General features: G+C 40.1%; 1 protein-coding gene and 1 pseudogene across 9 annotated transcripts in view; both read left to right on the top strand.

Moving 5' to 3' along the window:
- The first annotated feature begins 2,551 nt into the window (after window positions 1-2,551).
- SCN8A (sodium voltage-gated channel alpha subunit 8) overlaps window positions 2,552-23,962 on the top strand; it is a 177,792-nt gene continuing 156,381 nt past the window's right edge. For 5 of the 9 annotated variants that reach the window (XM_053895974.1, XM_053895969.1, XM_053895976.1 and 2 more), the window contains exon 1: window positions 2,867-3,010. The gene's annotated coding sequence lies outside the window, so the exon portion shown is untranslated. Of the gene's footprint in view, window positions 2,684-2,865; window positions 3,011-23,962 lie in introns of those variants that run through there. The other 4 variants (XM_053895975.1, XM_053895972.1, XM_053895971.1 and 1 more) reach the window with 3 other exon arrangements.
- Window positions 8,211-22,187, top strand: LOC109249290 (cytoplasmic dynein 2 light intermediate chain 1-like; annotated as a pseudogene).

Below are 23,962 nucleotides of genomic sequence, written 5' to 3'. Positions count from 1 at the left end.
TTGTACTTCTATATACTACTAAGGAACAATCAGAAATTGAAAATTAAAATACTATTCAATAGCATAAAAATATTAATATTTAGGAGTAAATCTCAGAAAAGTGGGCAAGACTCATATTTTAAAAACTACACAACACTGTTGAGAGTAATTAAAGAGAGCTGAAATAACTTGAGTGATATACTGTGTGTTATTGTTATGATGTCAGTTCTCCCCAAATTGATCTATAGATTCAATGCAATCTTGATCAAAATCCCAGGGGGCTTTTTTGCAGAATTTGATAAGCTAATTCTTAAATTCGTATGGAAATGCAAAGGATCTGAAATAGCAAAATCAATATAAAAAAAACAAAAGCAAAATCAGAGGGCTTACACTATCTGACTTCAAGATTTATTATAAAGTCAAAGTAATCAAGACAGTGTGGCATTAGTGTTAAGATAGACACATAGATCAACAAAACAGAATAGAGAGTACAGAAATAGACCCTCAACATACCTGAACGATTTGTTTTTTAACAAGGGTGCAAGTGTAATCAGATAGTGTAAGAACAGCTAGATATCCATGTAAAAAAAAAAAAAAAAAACAACAAAAAACCTCCGATATGACTATAAAAACATCGTCCATAGAAGAGAAGATACTAAATCAGACTTCATAAAAAGTAAGAATTTCTACTCTTTGAAAGACACCATTAAGAGGATAAAGATATGCCCAGACTGGGAGACGATATTTACAAATGACATATCTGATAGGAGACTTCTATTCAGAATATATAAATCCCTCTCAAAACTCAATAATAAGAAAACAAACAGCCCAACTTTAAAAATAGGCAAAGGATTTGAACATACACTTCACCCAAGAGGATTTCCTGGTAACAAATAAGCCCACGAAAAGATGCTCAATACTGTAGTCATCAGGAAAACGCCAATCAAAACCACAGCGAGATACCACTACTTACTTACCTGTCAGAATGGCTAAAATAAAAAAGACTGGTCATAGGTAATGTTGCCAAGGATGTGGAGTAACTGAAACTTTCATATGCTGTTAGTAGGAATATAAAATTGCACAATCACTTTGGAAAGCAGGTTGGCCCTTTCTTAATATGTTAAGTATACACCTACAATTGGACTTAGTCATTCTATTCCTAGATATTTATACCCAAGAGAAATAAAAGCATACACATGCAAAGCATATTCATACAAAGGCTTGCACACAAACACCCCTATCAGTTTTATTTTTAATAGGCAAATCTGGAAATAACCTAAATGTCATCAACAAGTGACTGGATAGACACATTGTGATATACTCCTATAATGAACACTACTCAGCAATAAAAAGGAATAAGCTATTTATAGACAACTGAATAGTCAACAACAGGATAATTGCAAAAACAGTTATGGGAGTGGAAGAAGCCACACACACACACACACACACACACACACACACACAAAAGTACATACTGTATGATTCCATGTATTTAAAATTCTGAAAAATGCAAACTAATGTACAGTAATAGAAAGAAGATTGGTGGTTGCCTGGAGAGGGACCAGTGTGGGAGAGTGATACATGGACACATTACAAAGACGCAGAGGGAAACTTTTGGAGGTCATGGGTATGTTGATGATAACTGCAGGTGATAACTGCATGCGTGTATACATGTCAAAATTGTGCACTCTCAACGTGGATAGCTTATCGCAGGTCAAACATACCTCAGTAAAGCTACTTAAAAACGTATGAAGTGGGCACACTAAGTGACGGGCAAACCGTGTGCCAAGTTGTGTTGTAAAATGGGTGAAATGCCTTCTCTTCAATCCTCACAACAAACCGACCAGGTTGGTACTAGGATTGCTCCCTGTTACAGGGGAGGCTCTGTAAGCCTTTGACCGAAGTTTAGAGAGGTTGTTCAGGCTCCAAGGCTACCCAGTTAGTAAGAGGCAGCCTGACCATACTCTCTCACTCCTAACTATGAACTTCTGGTAGAGAGGCATACGTACAAAGTGCGAAGAGTTCTCACATTATGTACATCCTCGTCGGAGAGTGTGGAGTAAGCACTTCAAATGTTCGCGCCTACTTTACATGCAAACGGAGGTTCAAAAAGATTAAGGTGACCTTTACACAAGCTTCAGACCTGGGGGCGGTCAGGAGAGCGATGTGTCCCTACTCCTCACACCAGGGCCCTGTCCACTGAATCACAAGGCTCCAACTGCTGTTTATAGACTTCTGCGTTTTGGTTTTTCTTCCAGTCGGCCAAAGATCACGCAGATGGGGTTCTTTGTGCTTATAGGTATCAGCACTGCCAACAACGGGGCACCGCGATATTGCTGGGCATTTCCTTCGCAGCTGCCGTTCAGGAGACAGGTGAGACTTGGCATTCACCAGGGTCACGGGGCACTGGAGTCCACGTAACACCTCGGGTTTCAGCGCTCAGGTGCTGGCAGGCTGCCCGGCACCGTCCCGCTGCCGCGTCCCGGCGCTCAGCCGGGTGCCCCTCCCGCGCGGCTCCGCGGGGGCGTCGGGGAGGCGGGCCCGGGGACGCTCGCGAGGCGCTCCGGCGCGGCGCCCCCTGCCGGCGCCCTGCTCCCTCGCCCCGGATCCGGTCCGGGCGGCGCGGGGACTCCGGCCTGAGAGCCAGCGAGCGCGAGGGCGGGCGGCGCGGCGCGCTGCGGGCGAGCGGGCGCGTCCTGCAGGGGTAGGTGGGCCGCCGGGCGCGGGCGAGCGGGAGGGCGCGGGCGGCGCGCGCGGGCGGGCCCCGGACGGGCGGGGGGCGCGCGGCGGGGGTCGGCGCGGGGGCGGAGCGGGCGGGGGGCCCGGCGGCGGGGGCGCGCGCGGCAGCGCGCGGCGGGCGCGAGTCATCAATTATGCAAGGACTCGGGCGGCGCGGGGGGCGGGCGCGGGGAGCGCTCCAAGATGGCGCCCACCGCAGTCCCGCCCGCCGCAACCTCGGCGCCTCTGCAGTCCGGCCGCGCCTCCCGGGCCCCGCGCTAGGGCCGCCGCTGCCTCCCTCGCCGCCGCTGCCGTAAGTCGCCCCGGAGCCCCCGCCCCGGCGCCGCTCCTTGCCTGCCGACTTCCCCTTCTCGCCTCGGGACCCCGGAGCGGGGCTCGCCCATCTCCAGTCGGGGGCTTTGCCGCAGAGTGCGCGGCGGGGCTCGAGGGGCCGTGGAGCTGGGTTTCTGCCCTCCCTGTTTTGGACAGGTGTTTGGAAGTCTCGCTTCCTTCTCCCGTGTTTACCGGGGGTCCCTGAGGAGAGTTGAGGACCACCGGCCACCACCCCCATACACCCTCGCTCTTCTCGTCTCTTGGCTGCGTTGGGGGACACTGGCCTGCCCTCGGCGCCCCTTCCGTGGTGCAGCCCCCCTCCCCCCATCTCCGAGGGCCGGGACAGAGTCGGGGCCCCTCGCCGGGTTGCACTGGGAAGGGCAGCGCTGTCGGGATCTTCCTCCAGCAGCCCCTCAGCTCTACCCCCTCCCCCATGTCTTACTGCATCCTTCTCCCCCAGCCGGCTCCAGGTCGTTACCAACTGCAGAAGCTAGGAGCTCCTGGGTTCTTAGGGCAGCCAGGACTCCCTCTGCCCTTTACTCGGATGCGTCCGTCCCCCTCCTGACAGGGTGCTCTGGGGCTGTGTTGGGGGGCCCCCGGGACCTTCCTCGGCAGGCTAGGATTCCTGCATTAGGGAGTACATCACTTTCAGAATATCCCCCTTCCCCCACCCCCATCCCTACGCCACCCGATGCAGAGCCTGTTCCTCTCCTCTTTTCTCCCTTCCCTCCCCCACCTTACCACAAGCGGCAGCACCCTGGGCTTCTTAGCGTTTGGCTTACAGGACTGCCCAGCTCCACAGACCCCTCCTCTAGTTCTCTCCTGGTATTTGGGGGACCGCACAGCCTCTGCATTTTTCCTCAGAGCTCAGCTCCATCCCCTCCGTGCCTGCAGCAACCACCGGTGGAGACTTGGCAGTTAACTTTCCGGGGTTAGACAGGGCTTTCAGACCCCTTCAGAGGCCCCAGCTTAGAGGTGGGGTGCAGTGGGAATCATTTTCCAGTCTGACAAATATGATTCTTCAAGCCATGCATTCCTTCCAACTACTCCACCCTGTGCCCTCTCCCTCACTTACACTGCAGTTTTTGAAACACGGGGGAATACGTTTTATATGGGGAGATTCCAAGATTCGGGGCATCAGTGTTCATAATAAAAGGGTGTCACCTGTTTGGGGAGGGGGGAGAAACTTGGCATTGCATCTCGCTAACTCAGGGAGAGGGAGAAATAATTAGCATGGAGCAAGCTCTACCATACAAGGAAAATTCTTTTTAATGCACAGTGGGCACCAGAGCAGCAGGAATGGAAGCAGGAAATGTGGTTGAGGGCTTCAGGAGCAAATGGGGATAGTGCTTTTTATAACTATTTTCTCAAGTTTGAACCTGGAGAGCCTTTAGAGAGGTAGCGGTGTGTTAGGGCTGGGGGATGTTTTAGCTTTGCAAGGGAGATTTCGGGTGTGGTACGCTTTCACTGTTTCACAATCTCTCTGTACTTCTCTTTTCTCCACGTGCATTAGAAGATAATGGGGGTGGAGGGACTTTTTTTTTCTTTCCTCAAAAAAAAATTTTTTTTTTGATGTGTAATGCAAATGGCTGGATAACGTTAACATCCGGTACCATTCTGGTAGGAATCTCGGGGGAATCAGACTTAAACTGCTGAAAGCTTTGTAGCACGTTGCCTGTAACCTGGTTCTTGAAATACTGCAGCATTTTTTCTTTGGAACTCATGACCCATAAGGCCTTCAGTTCTCCCTGAAAGAGAATTTGATTGCTTGGGAGGGGGGTGGTAGTGATGGTTTGCTATTCAGCAAGCATCATCTGTCCTAGAAATTGAGTCTGTCCCTAGGGAGAACTCTGAGCATGTTCTATGTTCTCAACGTCTGATTTAGGGTATGTGTGAATGTGTTGTGTTTCTTAGTAGGGCTGGCAGTGGATGTTGCAAAGCAGTTCTTGATAGTGCAGGCCAATTATTGGTTTCTTGGGTTCAGTTTGAGAGGCAGATTTAATATACCTTTGGTTTTCATTTGGGGCTCTGTCAACCTTTATCAAAGTAATTAAAGGATTTTATATTAAATTAATAAAGGATTATGAGGTAGAATATAGCATACTTAAAAACAAACACCGGTACAGTGCTTGTTGCTTTCTTTGTAGGAGATTTAACGAATTTTTCTCACTCCATCCAGCTTGGGATGCCCGTGTTTAGACTTGCACCAGGGTTTCTTGCTGTGGTGCTGAAAGGACAGTTCCCTGACCAGCCCTGCGGGGAAGTGCGCACACGCTGGACATGATTTGGGTTTTTCTTTGCTTTTGTTATAAGCAGGCTTTCTTGTAGATGTGTGTGTGCATGCGCAGCTGGGTTTATTCTTGAGGTTGCAGGCCTAGTTATCATATTTTATTACTCCCACATAACTCTTCATTTTGGCTGTCCCTCATGGAGACAGTGTTTTACAGGCTGCAACAGATCCATATGTAAGACATACAGTGACATTTTGCTGACTGCATTATTTCAGCACATTTCAGTAATTTCACATAGCAAGGATCTGTTAATAATTATGGAGATTTGGTCTCCACAAGAAGTAATCAGATAGCTTGCTAAGTTAAGCTGGATCAGAAGGGAATATTCTCTGGGTTGATCTGAACAGTGAGCTAAGAAAAGGACTTGACATGGCAGACGCCGCCAGTGTGCAATCCATTGTATTGCTAAAGTAGACTGTAAAAAAATTTATTTTAAAATCCTAGAAAGGGAAGGTGGTCATAACATTCAGCTCGTATAACCTCCCAGCGCAGGAATCCCCTTATGGGAGATCTTTGCTTTGAATACTTCCGTGGAAGGAAACTTCCTACTGCATAAAATAGCTCATTCCATTTAGGTCCCACTATGATTGGAGTACTTTAATGTCACTGAAAAGATAACATGTATAAAGTTAAAAGACCTATAGATTGGGGCTATATCAAGGCCAAACGTCATTCTTGTGTTCGTTAACCAAGAAAAGATTATACAAGAAATCTGCATCTGCTTAAAAAGCATTCAAAGATAGAGACATATCCACCTAAAGCAAGAAAAACATTCTATGAATGGAGAGAAAAATAATTATCTTTAACTTGCAGATGTTATGTAACAAGTTCTGGAGTCACAGGCATGAATTAATGAATACTTAATTCCTATTGATTATATCTGAGAAAGAAAATAACCCCACACTGTATGGAAAATGTTAAAAAGGCAAAGTTTTTCCAGAGTGAGATTAGTTTCCATAATTATGAAAATAACACATACTTCTGGCAGAAAAAATGTAATATATGTAAGAAAAAAACAGGAAAAAAGTCATCCTTAGTCTTAACTGTCCTAAGCAAAACAGTTGTCTGTGTTTCATTGTATATTTTCAGTCTTTTGTTTTCCATAGAGAGGGCAAGAAGCTCTTGCAAAAGTTATCCAGAATGAAAGTATTTTTAAACCAAGCCTTTTAAAACCTTAAGTTCATAGTCCACTAGTTAGTCATTTAGGGATTTAAACACAAGATTGTTATATTTAACTTACCTTTTTTTCTGAATCACGTTTATATTTCCCCAAAAAAATTATCTTTAATGAGAAAGGACTCATTCCCGGAATTGGACTCCTGTAAAATCTCTTGATTTAAATATAGCAAGATAACTAGAGGAGTAAAGAAGTCTTTAAAAAAAATTTTTTTTAAGTAGGCTTCATGCCCAGTGTGAGGATGTGAGGCTTGAACTCACAACCCTGAGATCAAGAATCAGATGCTTTACTGACTGAGCCACCCAGGAGCCCCAAAGAAATCTTTTCTTAGTGAATCAACAAATATTCTCTCTCTGTACCTACTGTATGTGAGGCATCGTACTAGACACTAACACTCTTTAAGTGGCAGGAACAGCTTAGAAAATGATACCACGCTCAAAAACTATGGCTGTTAAAGTGTTGAATGAAACAGAACTTTCATGCTTTTGGTGTACATTAATTGCTGAAATGTGGCATGGCAGACTGTTAGGTCTAGCCTGGTAATCCAACCTAAAAAAGAATAGTTTGCATAGGAATAGGAAGTAAATGCAGGAAAAGAAAAGGCAAAGAAGAAGCCTTCTGGAAAAATTTTCTCTCTTTGTGAGGTCATAGAGACACAAGCAGGACGCAGAGGTCAGTAGCATCTCAGGAATTAAGGTGAAATGAAGACACAAGAAGGTTGCCGTAGTTAAACACCATTGAGAAAAAAAGCAGTATGGGCTCTGGAGTTAGGCAAAACTAAGTTCAAGTTCTGACTCTGCTACTTATTAGCTTTGTGGCTTTGGGCAAATTATTGAATATATTTAAGCTTCAGTGTTCTCATCGATAAAAATAGGAATACTAATACCTACCTTGCAGGGTGTTTGTGGGGATTAAATGAAATCTCTGTTACCTTGTGGTTTCTGACACATAGAGCTCAATATATATTTGCTCCTTTCCCTCTAGGGATTTAGCAGCTTAGTGCGTATTTATATGTGTATTTGATATAGTATCTATGTACTGTATTAAATTTCAGTAGTCTCAAAAGCAGACGGTTGCTTTATCTTCAGTCTGGCATAGAGGATAGAATCTGTAGATACCCTGATTTGGATGGACACTGTTAGTGTAAAAGGAGAAAAGTTTTACTGTACAATTGCAGTACTGATCTCCACCACGACAGTGAGAATGCATTTACCAAAGTAACTCTTTTCTCATTCATTCCTGAACTATTCTAGAATAGGACTCTTTACCCAAGAGAAATGCCCTGGCACTGACCAGCTAGCTGGCAGGCAACTGGACTGTTTTTAGCTACAGCCTGGGATCTGAAGGTGGAATAGGCCCAAAGACTGAGGCTCCCCTTTATCCTTCCTTTAGCTGGATATTTTAATTACGATGAGTGATTATCAAGTTTGGAGTTTCTTTCGTCTTCAGAACCATTCTGGGTTTTCCCATAGTATTTGCACGGATTTATTTGAATGGGTCTCATGTAGTTAGGTCTGACAGCTGACCATTGACCTTTGGTAATTATTATTCTTTGTTTTCCTGTTTATCAGAACTTTTAAAATCCTTCTATCAGTTGATTGAGTCAGATAAGGCAGATATTGTTCTACCTGTTTTATAGCTGAGGAAACTGAGTATCCCACAGCTTACGTGTATTGTCCAGGGCTACAGGACCATTAAGTCATGGAGTGGAGATGGGTACCCAGGTTGGTTGACTGACTCTTGCTTAAAGATGTTTTTCCATTAAGTGGTGTTATATTCTGATGTTCATATAACCAAGTAAAGTGAACAATTTTGGCTTTAAGAAATTATCATTATCCTAGGTAGCTAAACATAGTGAGTGGGCATAATGAAAGATTCTAGGATAGGCAGAGGGAGGGCAAGAGTACCTTTGGTAGAGAGCATTTTGGAAGCAGGAAGGATGAGGGAAATGAACAGAAGATTTACCAATAAATAGAATATGGGTGAAAATAAGAGGTGTTGAAGTAACATACCTGTTTTGTTTCTGCAGCTCTCTGAGGTACTTTTTAAAAGGTCTTGGTGTCTGCTTATCTTTCTTCATTTCTCTTGCACGTAAATACACACTTTTGGCTACTCATGAATGCTCTCATATCGCCAACATAAGTTATAACCAGGACTGTAGAGGAATTATGGCTTCTACCACCTGACTTCTTTGCTTATGTGCAAGGCTGAAATTGGTGTAGGACTGTATACTGGGAATTGGTGCTGGGAGGGGTATTTGAGGTGGAGCAGAAAAAGTTCTGGGAGGCTCTTGGGCTAGAACAGCAAAGGTAAAAGTGGATAATAGTTAAGATTTCCCTTAGGTCTATGGAGATGTGTCATATTGAGGAGAGTGGAACAAAATAAAAGCTGGTTGCCTAAGAGGTACTCTAGGTTTGGGATTTAAGGTCTCTTGATCCTGAAAGGAGTCAGTTGGGTTAGGGTAACTGAAATGTTAGCTGGAGGGGTCTGAAGCACTTGCATTTCACTGTTGGTGGTAGGGAGAGGCCTCCTATGTTCAGTGGGCTTGTTCTGGGATCTGGAAGTGGAAAGCACTGAAATCCCCCAAAAGACACATTGATGGGCTCCTTTCATGTTTGGATGATTAGCGCTGTTTTTATGCTGTAAAATCTTCTGAGTTCCTGGAGAGTAAGAATATTAGAGAAATATAAATGAATGCTTATTTACCCAGGGATGGATTATCTAGACTGTGAATTATACATGTCATTTATTTCCCTCCCTTTTCCTACATTTTGGGTATTTTACCGATCATTAGCATTTCCACTAGAATGAGCTTGGGAAGGGAAAAAAGTCAAAATTAAAATGTTACGTTAAATTTTTAGGTAGTGATTGATAAAGGAAGAGATCACAGCTACTTTATCAATGAAAAGGCAGTTCATTTTTCATCTGTTCTTATTCTGTTGTTATTTTAATAGTTCCACTTTTTGAAGGCTGAACCTCTAAAAGCTTCCAGCTTCCCTGAAAGCAAATGTGAAATACCAGTTTTCCTTCATTTTAGTGAGCAACAGTCCTGTAAATAAATAGGACTTAATTTATTACATGGTTAGTTTCTTGTTTCAGGAGGAAACCTTCTTCAATTAAGGATAATGTAACAGGCTTTTCCTTCACATTCACTATTGTCTTTTTGTCTTAGCAAGAAGCTGAATAAAATGCTTTCAAATGAAAACAAATTGATGTATTATTATTAAATTGCAGAGAAAAATTGAGCAGGTTGCAAATGAGACCAGTAGAGCTTTCTCGGGAGTCAGAATACTCAGAAACCCCATTTGCTGCAGAATCTTCAATTGGATTTCCTAAGATTTTGGCGAAGACTAAAGAGGCAAAGTGTGTTGTTTCTAGGAAAGAGGCCTTGGAGAAAATAGGCATTTTTTTTTTTTTTTTAAGATTTACATTGTGATAGGGAGGAAAGTATTGGGAGTGTGAGGACTCATCAGAGCAGAGGTCGGGAAAGGGTGGGTACGACTGCTGTGAAATGGACAAGGAAGTTTGGATGTGAACTTGGGGAATGGCTCATTTCTTAGGAGAAAGAGACTCTTTTGGAAACATCTCTGTGTACCACTGAACTAGAGTGCTCCTGATCTTTTCTGGATGGGGCTTGGAGCCTTAGGAAGGTGTTTGGTTTTTAAGTGTTGTTTTATCCCTAGCTCTGCCAGAACCTGCTTGCAAATAGCTTTCTCTGTCTGATCCTTGGATTGGAAAAGCTGGAGAATGTTTTCTCGCTTTGGAGCAAAAGATATAGTGACATTCTTAAATGTTATTTTATTTCCCCTTTTTAAAAAAGAATTCTAAGTCATTTAATAGCAAAACTTTTTCTCAAAAGGCACTGTTGAAGTTCTCTCTCCCATTCTGTTTTGTAAAATACATATTTTACATTTGAGTAGCTAACGGAGGCACAGTGTTCAAAAATCAGAAGATTCAAAGTTATTTAAGTCCTCTTGTAACTGTCTCCCGATCAGTTAGTATGCACTCCATGAAGGCAGTAGGCATTACCAGTTTCTCTTGTATTTGTTTACGGATTTGAACTCTCATTTTAAATCATCTGAGATCAATTTTTCCTTCTTTTCCTTATGATGTAGCTAATCCCTCATGTTTTATTTTTCTTAGTGACATTTCTTGGCTTATTTAAAGTAAAAAAGTTAGTTTGGACCAAAACAGCCTTTTCCTACCAATGACATTGCTTTTTAGGGTTTCCATTTGAGAATTATTTATGAAAAAAGTATAGAGGAAGACATGGCCTTGAGAACTATTGGTCTGTTGCTTTCTGTGGGGAACTGTAGATCACCTACCCTGACTACACCAATCGACAGATTTTTCATGAGTAGCAACTGTGGGTGAGGCATTGTGACAGGGTTGAAAGATAGAGAAAAGATAGACCTTATGTTGCAGGAATGTATTTATTTGGTGAAATACATTATAAACACAAAATGTTAAGAGGTTTTTGTAATGGTTCATGATGACAACTTTAAAGGGTTTAATTGGCACATAAATGATATAGAATGTAAGTAAGTTGGGTGGGTTTTTTTTTTTTTTTGTGTTGTTTTGTTTTGGAAAGAGAGAGCTTTAAGCTGGTATAATGAGAGACAGGGTGACAGAAGAAGTATGATTTGAATTGGGCTTTATGGAATGGTTCGGTAAGACAGTGTGAGTCAAAGTAAGAAGGTGAGAATGCACAAAGTATTTTGGGAGTGCAGTAAACAAATCAGTTGGACTGGGGTAGGAACCCCTGCCCCCCAAGTGGCAGGAAAGCCTGCAAAAGATAGGGTAGAGGTAGCCAAATATTAAGGACTTTTTGAAGTTGCATTTATCCTTAGAGACAGTGAAGAACAAAGAAGATTTTAGAGGGAGCACAGAATGACCCATCATCAAAGCTGTGCTATAATGTGTTAGGAGGATTGGGCAGCAATGTGTAATAGGACAGAATAGAACAAGAAATGGACATCCAGTTAATTGGCTATTTGGTTTAGCCTTAGATGCATGGTGACGAGGGCTTGGACTAGGATTGTAGTGAGAAAGATAGGAAGGAAAAGAAATAGAATTTTATACATGTGTGTCACGTGTGTTTAACTAACATTTTCCTAACGTAAGAAATAGTTTATAGGAAGACTCAGTAGGACTTGATGAAAAACTACATGGGGAAAAGGGAAGAGGAGGAGTTCAAGATTATTTTGCCGTTTTAAAGTTTAAAGACATAGAGTCTTCTAATTAGAACATTTAGGGAAGTATGTTCTACAATACATGTTGGCAGTCTAGTCCAGAGCATGTTGGTTAGCAAGCTGTCCTTATTATTTATTTATTTATTTATTTATTTATTTATTTATTTATTTATGTAAGTAAACTCTACACCCAGTGTGGGGCTCGAACTCAGGACCCTGGGAGTCAGATTCTCTTCTGCCTGAGCCAGCCAAGTGCCCCTATTTCTAATTTTTAATCCTTTCTCTGTAGAGAATTTTGCCCGCTCCTCACCCCACCCACCTCCTCCCCGCCTTGAGCTTTTAAAGTTTTCCTTAAGGGAAACTTAAGTGTCCCTACTTCTTTACTCTCCGTGTTCGCTCACTGATAAAGATTACTTAACCTTTGTAGATCTCTGTCCTTTTCTAATTTTGGAGTGTTAAATTCTGTCCATTTATAAGCAGAATTTAACATGTGGTCTTTTTCCTTGATATTCTCAACTAACCTTTAGTTTCGCATATAAAGAAATAAGAATTATGCACCTTTTCATAGACCTGGGGGATGGCTGTTTTATCCTTACTGAAACTCAGTGGCTTTCTTTCTTTGATCATTTGCTTATGTTCTGTGTGCTTCATGAAAACCATTTGAAACTGCAGGCTTAATTAAAGGTTGCAACTGAAAGGATTCTAATAGGTAAAAGCAGAGGGAAAGAGACTTTATCAGTCAGTGGTGTTTCTTTTTATTTCAGGTATTGAATCTTGGGCTGTGGATACAAAATGTCAGACTTGACTTGCAGAAACGTTGGTGTATCTAGGGTGCCAGACAGAGGCCAGTGGGCCCTACCATACAACTTCAGAGCAAAGGATGTGCTCAGGAAGCTTAGGTTCTGTTCTAGCCTTTCGTATTCAACAAAGATCTTTGAATAAGAAAAAAACAAAGGGTGATTGGAACATTAGAATATGTGCATGGAAAATAAAGGCATACACGTAAGAGGAAAGCAATTTAATGCAATAAAAATTTTCATTTAATTTGTTAATATTATTTTCCTTCTCGCCACTACAATTACTGAGTTCTTGCAAATTCCATTAACATTTGCCACAGTTTGCACTCAGACAGTTGGCAGAAGTCCCCATGGTTTGTGTGGAACCAGTAGAGCAGAGAGAGTTCATGTACACGATGTTAGTACATTTAGCCCTCTTTTTAGGGATGCAAAGCATCCTTACAGTAAGTAATCCCATCAGGAGGTTCTCTGTGCAATCACAGTGTAAGTTAGTACCTGTTTCCTGGTTTGACTGCTCAAAGCAAGTGATTAAGTTAAACAAAAGCCAGTCCGGGATGAGGAAAGTCCATAAAGACCTCTTCACTGAATGCTGGCAACCTGTTTTATTAATCTAGCTGTTGTAGAGCAAGTAATGTGTTGGTAGATTTACAGATTTTTATTTTATTTCACTTACTTTTGTAATAGTTCTTCCACATCTCTAGAAAAGAAAGTGGAGGGGTATGTAAGACCCAAGAAAGGCACAAAACGAGTGATTAAGTGTAGTGGGAAGCAAAGTAAACAACCATGTGACTATTTCACTTGCCTTATAAGCTTTTTTTTCCCCCTCACTCATAAGAAAAGTTCAGCCATGAGTGCAGACGGGTAAGACTTCTTTCATTTTGAGATCTTAATATAGACTCTTGGCATTAGAAATTGCTGGAAAGTTTTATAGGTCAAAGAAAATAAGTACATTTTGTGTTATGTATGGATATCGAAGACATGTTATTAATTAGATCCGAGTGTTTTCCATCTTTCATTTTAATTAGACTACATCCAGCCTGACCTTTGGGGGCTGCTAGGTTTTGTTCCTAGCCACATGCTCCTTCCTGACCATTAGTAAGTCTTCGGTTTGTACTGTCCCCTGTGGGTTGTGGGAGCTGCCACAACTTTACCTCCCACTCCTTATCTGGCTGCCTTCCGGCTTTCCAGTGGTGAGGCCTAGCGGTCCTCTGGGGGAGTGTGACTTCTGTGCCTGCTTGAACTCTGCTCTGGAGCGCTAGCTTTGCTCAGGATAGTGCTCAGAGAAAGGGTTTTTGTTTGTTTTTTAAGAGCAATATATTTATCACTCAGTGCAATCCATTGCAAAATCTCAAGAAAAAAAAAATCCTCCCCAGAAAGCAGTGCCACTTTTCTAGCCAGGATTGCAGACCCATCAGCTCCTTTTAGGTACTGCTTCTGTTTATAGGTGTTGACTTGTCACAGCCTTTCCAGGTTTGTTTGTTTGTTTGTTTGTTCGTTTGTTTGTTCGTTTGTTTGTTTGTTTTTCCTTCCATGGTTTACTCACAGAACCTAGTAAGAACTCTTATTTGTGGGAACTGACTGCCGACTTTTGGTGGTTATTATAAAAATCTACTGTGGATCTGTAGAGGTCAGAGTATGGACACTAGTCTACATTTTGGGCAAGAGGGTATCTCTGATGTTTTCATGTATAAAATTTAGGTACCAGAACCCCTGTGATCTAGTTGTGGCTTTGGACTAGTACACTGTGCTCCTGGGATGAACAGGGTTCTTTTTCCTATTTGGAAACGTGTTCCTATTAGGGTACTGTCACCGAATAGGGTCCTGTTTCCTTCACAAGAATAAGTCCCATAGAACTAATAATATTGGGGCACCAGGGTGGCTTAGTCAGTTAAACATCCAACTCTTGATTTTGGCTCACGTCATGATCTCGTGGTCTGTGGGTTCAAGCCCTCCACCGGGCTCCTCACTGACAGTGCAGAGCCTGCTTGGGATTCTCTCTCTCTTTTTCTCTCTCTTTCTCTGCCTTTCCCTTGCTCGCTCGCTCTCTCAAAATAAATAAATAAACTTAAAAAAACTAGTATTTGAAAAGTTTTTGAGGTTCTTGCTCATGTATAGCAAATATAATTTTTTCCTTTTAACATTTTTAACAGCTTTAGTTATTTTTTCTTCTATTGTTATTTTTAAAGTTTACAAGAAGTACAGTTGAAACAAATTTGGTATATAGTTCTGTGAGTTTTAACACATGTCTGGATTCATATATGTAACCACCTCCGCATTCAGCCTACTGAACAGTTCCATCACCTCAGAAAGTCTCCCCACTGCTGTCCCTTTGTAGTCACACTCTCCTTAACCCATAATCCTTACCAGCCACTGATTGGTTCCCCATTCCTAGGGTTTTGCCTTTTCTGGAATGTCATGTAAATGGAATCCTACCTGCTACAGTACATAGCCTTTTGAGACTGGCTTCTTCCACTTAACATGGTGCCTGGGAGATTTGTCCATATTGTGTGTATCAATAGTTCATTCTTTTTCATTGCTAAGTAGTAGCCTACTGTAGGTTATGTGACAGTTTGTTTATCCACTCATTTGATGACCGGTGTTTGATTTGAGATGTGTCCAATTCCAAGCAATTGTGAATAGTGCTGCTGTAAACATTCGTGTATAGGTTTTTGAACCCAAATTCATATTTCTCAAAGATATCTCTAAGAGTGAGATTGCTAGGTAATATAGTGAGTGTGTGTTTACCTTTATAAGAAACTATGAAACTATATTTTGTAGAGTGGTTATACCATTTTGTATTCCCACCAGCAATGTATGAAAGTTCATTTACGCCAGGTCCTCATTTGCACTTGGTGTCTTTGGTGAAGCATCTGTTCAGATCTTTTGCACATTTAAACAAATTGGATTATTTATTTTCTTACTGTGTTTTTTGAGTTTAAAACAATTACTTCTATCCTGGATAGAAAGTCTTTTATCGGATAAATTACCTGGATATATTTTCTCCTAGTTTGTAGCTTTTCTTTTTCTTCTCTTAACAGTGTCTTTTATAGAGCTACAGTTTTCAATTTTAAGTCTAATTTGTTTATTTCTTTTATGGATCGTGTTTTTGAGATCATACATAAGAATTCTTATATATGACACAAAGATGTTCTTTGCTTTCTTCTAAAAGTTTTATAGTTTCCCATTTTTCATTTAGGTCTATGATCCATATGAGTTAATTTTTGTATAAGGTATGAAATTTAGACCCAGGTTCATTTTTATTTACTTTTTGCAGATAGATGTGTGGTTATTCCCGCTATTGGAAAGACTATTCTTTTTCCATTGAATTTGTTTTGCACCCTTGTCAAAAGTCAATTGGCTATATTTGTGTGGGTCTTTTTCTAGACTCTCTATTCTGTTCCATTGATTTATGTGTCTGTCCCTTTCGCTGATACCAACTGTCTGACTACTGTAGCTTTGTAGCAAGACTGACAATTGTGTGGTGTGAGCTTTCTAGCTTTCTTCTTTTTTTCAAAATTGCTTTGGCTATTCTTTTTTTTTTTTTTAATTTTTTTAAATGTTTATTTATTTTTGAGAGAGACAGAGACAGAATGCGAGTGGGTTGGGACAGAGCGAGAGGGAGACACAGAATCCAAAACAGGCTCCAGGCTCTGAGCTGTCGACACAGAGCCCGACGTGGGGCTCGAACTCACGAGCTGCGAGATCATGACCTGAGCCGAAGTCGGACGCTCAACCGACTGAGCCACCCAGGCGCCCCTGCTTTGGCTATTCTAATCCTTTGATCTTTCCATATCAATTTTAAAATCAGTTGGTCTATATGTTGCAAAAACTCCTGCTTGCATTTTGGTTAGAACTGCATTAAATCTGTAGATAAGTTGAGAGTTGATACCTTAACTATATCGTATATTCCAATCAATGAACATGATGTATGTCTTCATCTATTTAGGTTGCTTTGATTAATCAGCATTTTATTGTTTTGAGCATACAGATTTACACATTATTTTGTTAGATTTATTCTTAAGTATTTATTTTGATCTATTTTTAAAGTTTTTGTTTTAGACTTCAATTTCTAATTCATTCTTAGAGTATAGAAATATGATGAATTTTTTATGTTGAATCTGTATTCTACAACCTTGTTAAACTCACTTAATAGTTCTAGAAGCCTTTTTATAGATTATGGGGACTTTTATATAGACAATTATGTCATCTATGAATAGTGACAGCTTAATTTTTTCCTTTCTAATGTATATGCTTTTTATTTCTTTCTCTCTTCCACCCTTATTATAGACTTTACAGGCTTCCAGTAGGATATTGAATGAGAGTAGTGAGAGTAGATATTCATGCTTTCTTCCTGTTCTTAGGGAAAAAGCATTTAGTCTTTCACCATTAAGTATGATGGTAGCTGTTGGTTTTTGTAGGTGTTCTTTATAAGGCTTGGTTCCCCTCTATTCCTAGTTGCTGAGAGTTTTTTCAGGAATGGATGTTGAGGTTTTTGTAGGTGTTCTTTATAAGGCTTGGTTCCCCTCTATTCCTAGTTGCTGAGAGTTTTTTCAGGAATGGATGTTGAGTTTTGTCAAATGTTTTTTCTGTATCAATTGATATGATCATAGGTTTTTTTTTCTTCTTTAATCTGTTAATGTAATAGATTACACTGATTGATTTTTAATATTGAACCAGCCTTGCATTCTTAGGGTAAACATCACTTGGTTGTGATGAGGTACTCTTCTATAATGTTGATTTGCTAATTTGTTGAGTTTTACATCTGTGTTCATGAGGATATTATCAGTCCGTCGTTTTGTTTTTTTCTTGTGCTGTCTTTGTCTAGTTTTTGGTATCAGGATAATGCTGGTCTTGCAAAATAAGTTAGAAAGTGTTTCTGTTGATATTTTTTGGAATAGAATGTGTAGAATTCCTTCTCTTAAGTATTTGGTAGAATTCTCTAGTGAAGGCATTTGTGCCTAGGATTTTTTGTGTGTGAAGGTTTTAACTACAAATTAGATTTCTTTTTTTTTTTTTTAATTTTTTTAATGTTTATTTACTTGAGAGAGAGACAGTGTGCGGAGAGGGGCAGAGAGAGAGGGAGACACAGAATCTGAAGCAGGTCCCAGACCGTGAACTGTCAGCCCAGAGCCCAATGCGGGGCTTGAACTCATGAACCATGAGATCATGACCTGAGCCGAAGTCGGATGCTTAACCGACTGAGCCACCCAGGCGCCCCTAGATTTCTTTATTAGATATAAGACAACTCAGGTTGCATATTTCTTTTGGGGTGAATTTTGATACTTTGTGACTTTGAAAGAATTGTTTCATTTCATATAAGTCGGTGAAATTAATGTACATTCCATGTACTGTTCCCTTGTTACCCTTTAACAAAAATTTTTTTTTACATTTATTCATTTTTGAGAGACAGAGACAGAGCACAAGTGGGGGAGGGGCAGAGAGAGAGGGAGACACAGAATCCGGAGCAGGCTCCAGGCTCCCAGCTATCAGCACAAAGCCCAAAGCAGGGCTCGAACTCACAAATCGCGAGATCATGACCTGTGCCGAAGTCAGATGCACAACTGACTGAGCCACCCAGGCACCCCCCTTATTATCCTTTTAATGTGTGGGGGTCTATAGTGATATTCCTTCTTTCCTTCCTGTTACTGATAATTTTGTGTATTCATTCTTTTCTTTTTTTCTTTGAGTAGAGGCTTATCAATTTTATCCACTTATTCAAAGGACCAGCTTTTTAAAAAAATGTTTATTTTTGAGAGAGAGAGAGAGTGTGTTCATGAGCATGTGCAAGTTGAGGAGGGGCAGAGACAGAGGGAGACACAGAATCTGAAGTAGGCTCCAGGCTCTGAGCTGTCAGCACAGAGCCTGCTGAGGGGCTTGAACTCATGATCTGTGAGATCATGACCTGAGCCGAAGTCGGACACTTAACCAACTGAACCACCCAGGCGCCCCCAGAAAACCAGCTTTTAATTTTATTGATTTTTCTCTACTGTTTTTCTTTAAATTGTTTTCTGTTTATATTGTTTTTCTTATATTTCTTTTCTTCCTTCTGTATGCTTTAATTTACTCTTCTGTGTTTGTTTATAAGTTTTTTTGTTTTGTTTTTTGTTTTTGTTTTGAGAAAGAGAGAGTGCAAGGGGAGGTGTGGCAGAGAGAGGGAGAGAGAGAATCCCAAGCAAGCTCCATGCCCAATGCAGAGCCCAGCTCGGGGCTTGATCTCACATGAGATCAAGACCTGAGCCAAAAATCAAAAGTCGGACACTTAACCGACTGAGCCACCTGGCCACCCCTCTTCTGTTTTTTGTGTTTTTTTTTTTAAGATGGAAGTTTAGATTGTTTGAGACTTAATTTTCTAATAGAAGTTTTTAATACTCTAAATTTCCCTAACTTCCCTGTAAACACTGCTGTGACTATATTTTACAAATTTTGGTATGTTGAAATTTTATTTCCCTTGAGACTTCCTTTTTGAGCAGTTAATTATTTGGAAATGTGTTGATGTGAGGTAGTCCAGAGTCTTTCATTCATTGATTTCTAGTTTAATTCCATTATTGTCAAAGAACATACTTTGTATGATTTCAGTACTTTTACAATTGTTGAGATTTTTTTACCAGCCAAGATATGGTCTATCTTGGTGAATGTTCCATGTGCACTTGAAAAGAATGTATATTCTGCTGTTGTTTGGTGGAATGTTCTATACATGTCAATTATATCAATTGATTGATGGTGCTGTTCATTTCTTCTGTATCCTTAATTTTTTTCTCCTCTCTCTCTTTTTCTAAAATGGTGATTTGATTATTTAATTGAAACATTATATTCTACCTTTTTATTTTTTTTAGTTTTTTGAAGTATAATTGACTAATAGGAATTGTGTATATTTAAGGTATACAACTTTATGTTTTTATATCCTTGATTGGTTTTTATTTAGTTGTCTGGTTGATTACTGAGAAAGGAAGATTCAAATCTCCAACTGTAATTGTAGATCTGTCCATTTCTTCCCTTAGTTCTGTCAAGTTTTGTTTCATATATTTTGAGTCTCTTTTGTTGGGTGTATATACATTTAGTGAATTGACCCTTTTATCATTATTTCATGTTCTTTCATTCCTGGTGATTTTCCTTGCTTTGAAGTCCACTTTGTCTGATATTAATATAGCCACTCCAGATTCCTGTTGATCATATTTTCATGTATATATTTTCCTCTCTTAAACATTTTTAAATTTTGAAATAATTTCAAATTATTAAAAGAGTTTCAAAAGTAGTACAGAGTTCCTATGTGCCCTTCACTTAGCTTTCCCTAATATTAACCTCTTATATAGCCTTAGTACATTTATCAAAACTGAGAAATTAGCATAAGTATTAGTACTCTATTAAGTAACCTCAGGATTTTATTTGGATTTCGCCAGATTTTCTAGTAATGTCCCTTTTCTGTTCCCATAATCCAATTCATATTGCATTTAGCATCCTTTTTCTTTTTTTGAGAGAGAAAGAGAGCATGAGGGAGAGGCAGAGAGAGAGAGAGAGAGAATCCCAAGCAGGCTCTGCACTGCCAGCGCAGAGCATGACATGGTACTCAAACTAATGAACTGTGAGATCATGACCTGAGCCGAAACCAAGAGTTGGACGCTTAACCAACTGAGCCACCCAGGTGCCCCTGACAATCTCTCTTCTAATTGATGTGTTTAGACCATTTGCATTTAACATAATTATTGCTTTCGATTCAAGTCTGCCATTTTATTATTTATTTTGTTTGTTTCTTCTGTTTTGTATTTACTTCCCTTCTGTTCTTTTGGATTATGTGAATATTTTTTTTAGTACTCTATTTTAGTTTACTTACTAAGTTTTTTTTACTATCTTGTATAGTTATTTTAGTTTTGACTGAGGATTACAATATACATACTTATTCATTCTACTTAGAGTAGGTATTAACTACTTACAGTGGAATGTAGAAACTTTAGCACCATTAGATTTACCTCTTTACCCTCTTCCTTTTATGTTTGTAATTGTCATATGCATTACATCTACATTCATTGAAAGCACCATCAGACATTGTTTAATTTTTGCTTTTTACCATCATTTATATTTTAAAGAACTAAAGAGGAGTAAAAATGTCTATGACATTTACTCAGATATTTATCATTTCTGTTTTAATGTATTCCGGAAATTCTAAGTTCTCCTTAAGTATCATTTCCCTTCCTGAAGAATTCCCCTTAGCTTTTCTTTTGGCAGATGTGCTGGTAATGTCTTCTGTTGGTTTTCTTCATGTGACAATTCATTCCTTCATCATTTTTGAAGGATATTTTCCCTGGATATAAAATTTTAGGTTGACAGTTGTTTTTTTCCCAGCACTTAAAAATCTTGTTCCATTGCCTTCTGTCCTCCATGACACATCCAGAATCATTCGCATTATTGTTCCTGTATAAGTAATGCATAATTTTTATGATTATTTCCAAGATTTTTTTTCTTTGTTTTAGTTTTCACTGGGCAAGAATGTCTTTAAGTTTATCCTGTTTGCCATGCACTGAGTTTCTTGAATGTAGTTTATGTCTTTTACCAACCTTGGGAAGTTTTTGGCTATTATTTCTTCAAATATTTTTCCTGGACCACACTCTTTCTCCTTTCCCTATGGGCCTTTGATGATTAAGTGTTAGGTCTTCTGTATTGTTCAGCTTGGATAATTTTTGTTGGTTCCATCTTCAAGTTCACTGACTCTTCTGTCATCTTAATTCCACTTTTGATCCCACCCAGCAGATTTTAAAATTTCTGTTATTGTATTTTCTAATTTAAAATGTTCTATTTGGGGGTACCTGGATGGCTCAATTGGTTTAGTGTTCAACTCTCGATTTCAGCTCAGGTCATGATCTCATAGTTTGTGAGATCAAGCCCCATGTTGGGCTCCATGCTGATGGCATGGAGCCTGCTTGGGATTCTCTCTCTTTCTCTCTCTCTGCCCCTACCCTGCTCATGTGCACTTGCTCTCTCTCTCTCTCTCTCTCTCTCTCAAAATAAATAATTTTTTCCTGAAAATTCGGCCCACCTTGGAGCTCATGGGTCTCCTGATTTTAGGCTGGTCCCAATGCTGAGCCCACAACACTAGGGTGGTCAAGCCACGATACCCAGGGAAAGGCTACTATTATTCTGAGGTGGCTTGACAGGGATGAGCCACTAAAACCAACCTTAGCTTTGGAATATACATATGGAAGAAAAGTAAAAGGGAATAATATACCAAAAGATATTGCTCACTTTTGGAAACTAGGTGGAGGAACCTCCTTATAGGACTTAATCAGCATACTCATCACAAGTGATACTTTATGGACGTTTTCTATTGTTCTTGTTTTGGATCTTTCAAAACCTAATGACCTTTGGCCCACCACAGAAAATGTGTTGCAAGCCACAAAAAGCCACGTAGATAAAGTGATAATGAAACCAGGGAAGACAAATTCTAAAGCAGCTTCTGAAATGAGACAGAAAATATGGAGTAATATGCAGAAGGATCATCCAGTGAGTTGCTGGTGGAATTATTCCCGGAATTCTTAGTTCCATAAATAGTTAAAGATAATAACATCACAAACAACTTCCTTAGATTCTTATGTGTGATTGGAAATTCAATTGATGTAGATGACCTTGTTCACTGGAAAATTATAGCAATTTAATAAAACCTCAGTGAAAACAAAACTGTAAAACAAACAAAAAAACTTTTTCCCCCCAATTTGGTTCCTGTGTGTGTGTGTGTATGTTCTATTCCTTCGTTGAGATTATGTTTCCATTTACTTAAAGAGTGTTTGCCTTTATTTCCTGGTGTATGATTATAATAGCTGCTTTAAAGTCTTTGATAATTTTATATGTTGCGGTTGGTGTCTGTTCATTGTCTTCTCCCTTGTGTGAGATGTTCAGATTTTTTTATATCAGTTTGGATTTGTATCTTGGATATTTTGAATATTATGTTGTGAGACTTTGAGTCTTGTGTAAATTTTATAGAGAATGTTTCTGTTTGCTTGTTTCAGCAGTCCACCAGTCTTGTTAGGTTCAGGCTATAAGTACTTACCTGTCTTCTATGGGCTGGTGTTCAGTATCTGTCCAATTTTCAAAGTATTTGCAGTGCTATTTGTGTCTGTTCCATGTGGGTACCAGTCAGTGGCCATTCTCAGACCTGGGCAGTCGTATACCATTTATTAATAGATGAGTTGTCAAAGCCTTTGGTATGTGTTTAGGGTCAGATACATGCCATGTGCAGCTTAGGGATGAGCCCTGGAGTTCACATCCAGCCTTATTGAGCTCCCTCCTCTTCCTGTTCTCTCAAACTTTCAAGACCCAAAGCATTCTCCTTTTTGCTCCTCTCACTAAAAAGCTGAAACTTTAGCTTTCTGCTCTGCTTTGAACTTCCTGGAACTACATTTCCTTGAGAACCAAGGGGGTAGAGAAAGAAAACAAGAGAATGGAGATACCCTCTTTGCTCTTGGGATTGCAGTTTCTCTGGTCAGAGAAAAGCTTTTCCTATTCTGCTGTTGTCATTGCCATCACTGCCTATTTGTTTAGGGTAAAGCAGGAGCAAACAAAAGAGAGGAACAAAATCGGGATTTCCTCTATTTCTTTTGACCTTTAGGGGCTCCCTTTCCTGTTTTTGTTTTTGTTTTTTGTTTTGTTTTGCACCAAAAACGGAGGTCTTGGAGCTCTTTCTGTCTGCACCTGGTGTACAGTTCTGGGTTTGGGCTGCCTTTGAGTTCAGTCCAGGAAGTCCCAGAAGAAGAAAAAAGGAAAACTCTCTGTTGATTTCATGATACTTTGAGTTTTGGTTTCTTTTCCCAGCCTTCTGGCGATCAGTGACTTTTAAATCCTCTGACAAAGCATGGAGTAGCTGTATCTAGGGATTTTAGTTGAGTTCAGTGGGAGAGAGAGGGTGGAATGGACTTTTATTCCATCTTAACTGGAACCAGAAATTTGGCTTATTTATTAAACACATGCTGAGATGAGGTGAGAAAGGTGGTGGTTTCAAGGAGGGTTATCAGTCCCAAAAGATCAAATGACCGGGTGAACAGGCTTCACGGTCCCTGGTGGAGGAGGTGCCTCAGGGTAAGACTGCAGCATTTTGGGGGTGGTATGCTCTCTCCCCATCTTTTTAATTTTAAAATAAAAAAATTTTTGAGTAGATAATGTATTTGCAGGGGAACAAAGAGAGAGAGGTAAGTTTCCTTCACTTACTCTAGCCACCATTTCCTTTCCCTGGAGACACCCAGTGACCAGTTTCTTTTGTATCCTTGCAGAGATATTCCACACATTACCAAACATAAAGTGGGAATAAGTGTGCATATATTAACAAATGTTCTGTACACACTGCTCCATGCCTAGCTTTCTCACTTGATATGTCCTGGAGACCTTTCCAGCAGTGTCTGTAGGAGGCCTCATTATTTTTAGCAGTAGTGAAGAATACTGTTGAGTGAATATAATATGATTTATCACTAAGTCATTTATTAGTGGGTGTTATTG

Source organism: Panthera pardus, unplaced genomic scaffold, assembly GCF_024362965.1.
Source record: "Panthera pardus isolate Hobbes unplaced genomic scaffold, ASM2436296v1 HiC_scaffold_6, whole genome shotgun sequence".
Classification (NCBI taxonomy): domain Eukaryota; kingdom Metazoa; phylum Chordata; class Mammalia; order Carnivora; family Felidae; genus Panthera; species Panthera pardus.
This window is presented reverse-complemented; position numbering and strand designations above follow the sequence as displayed.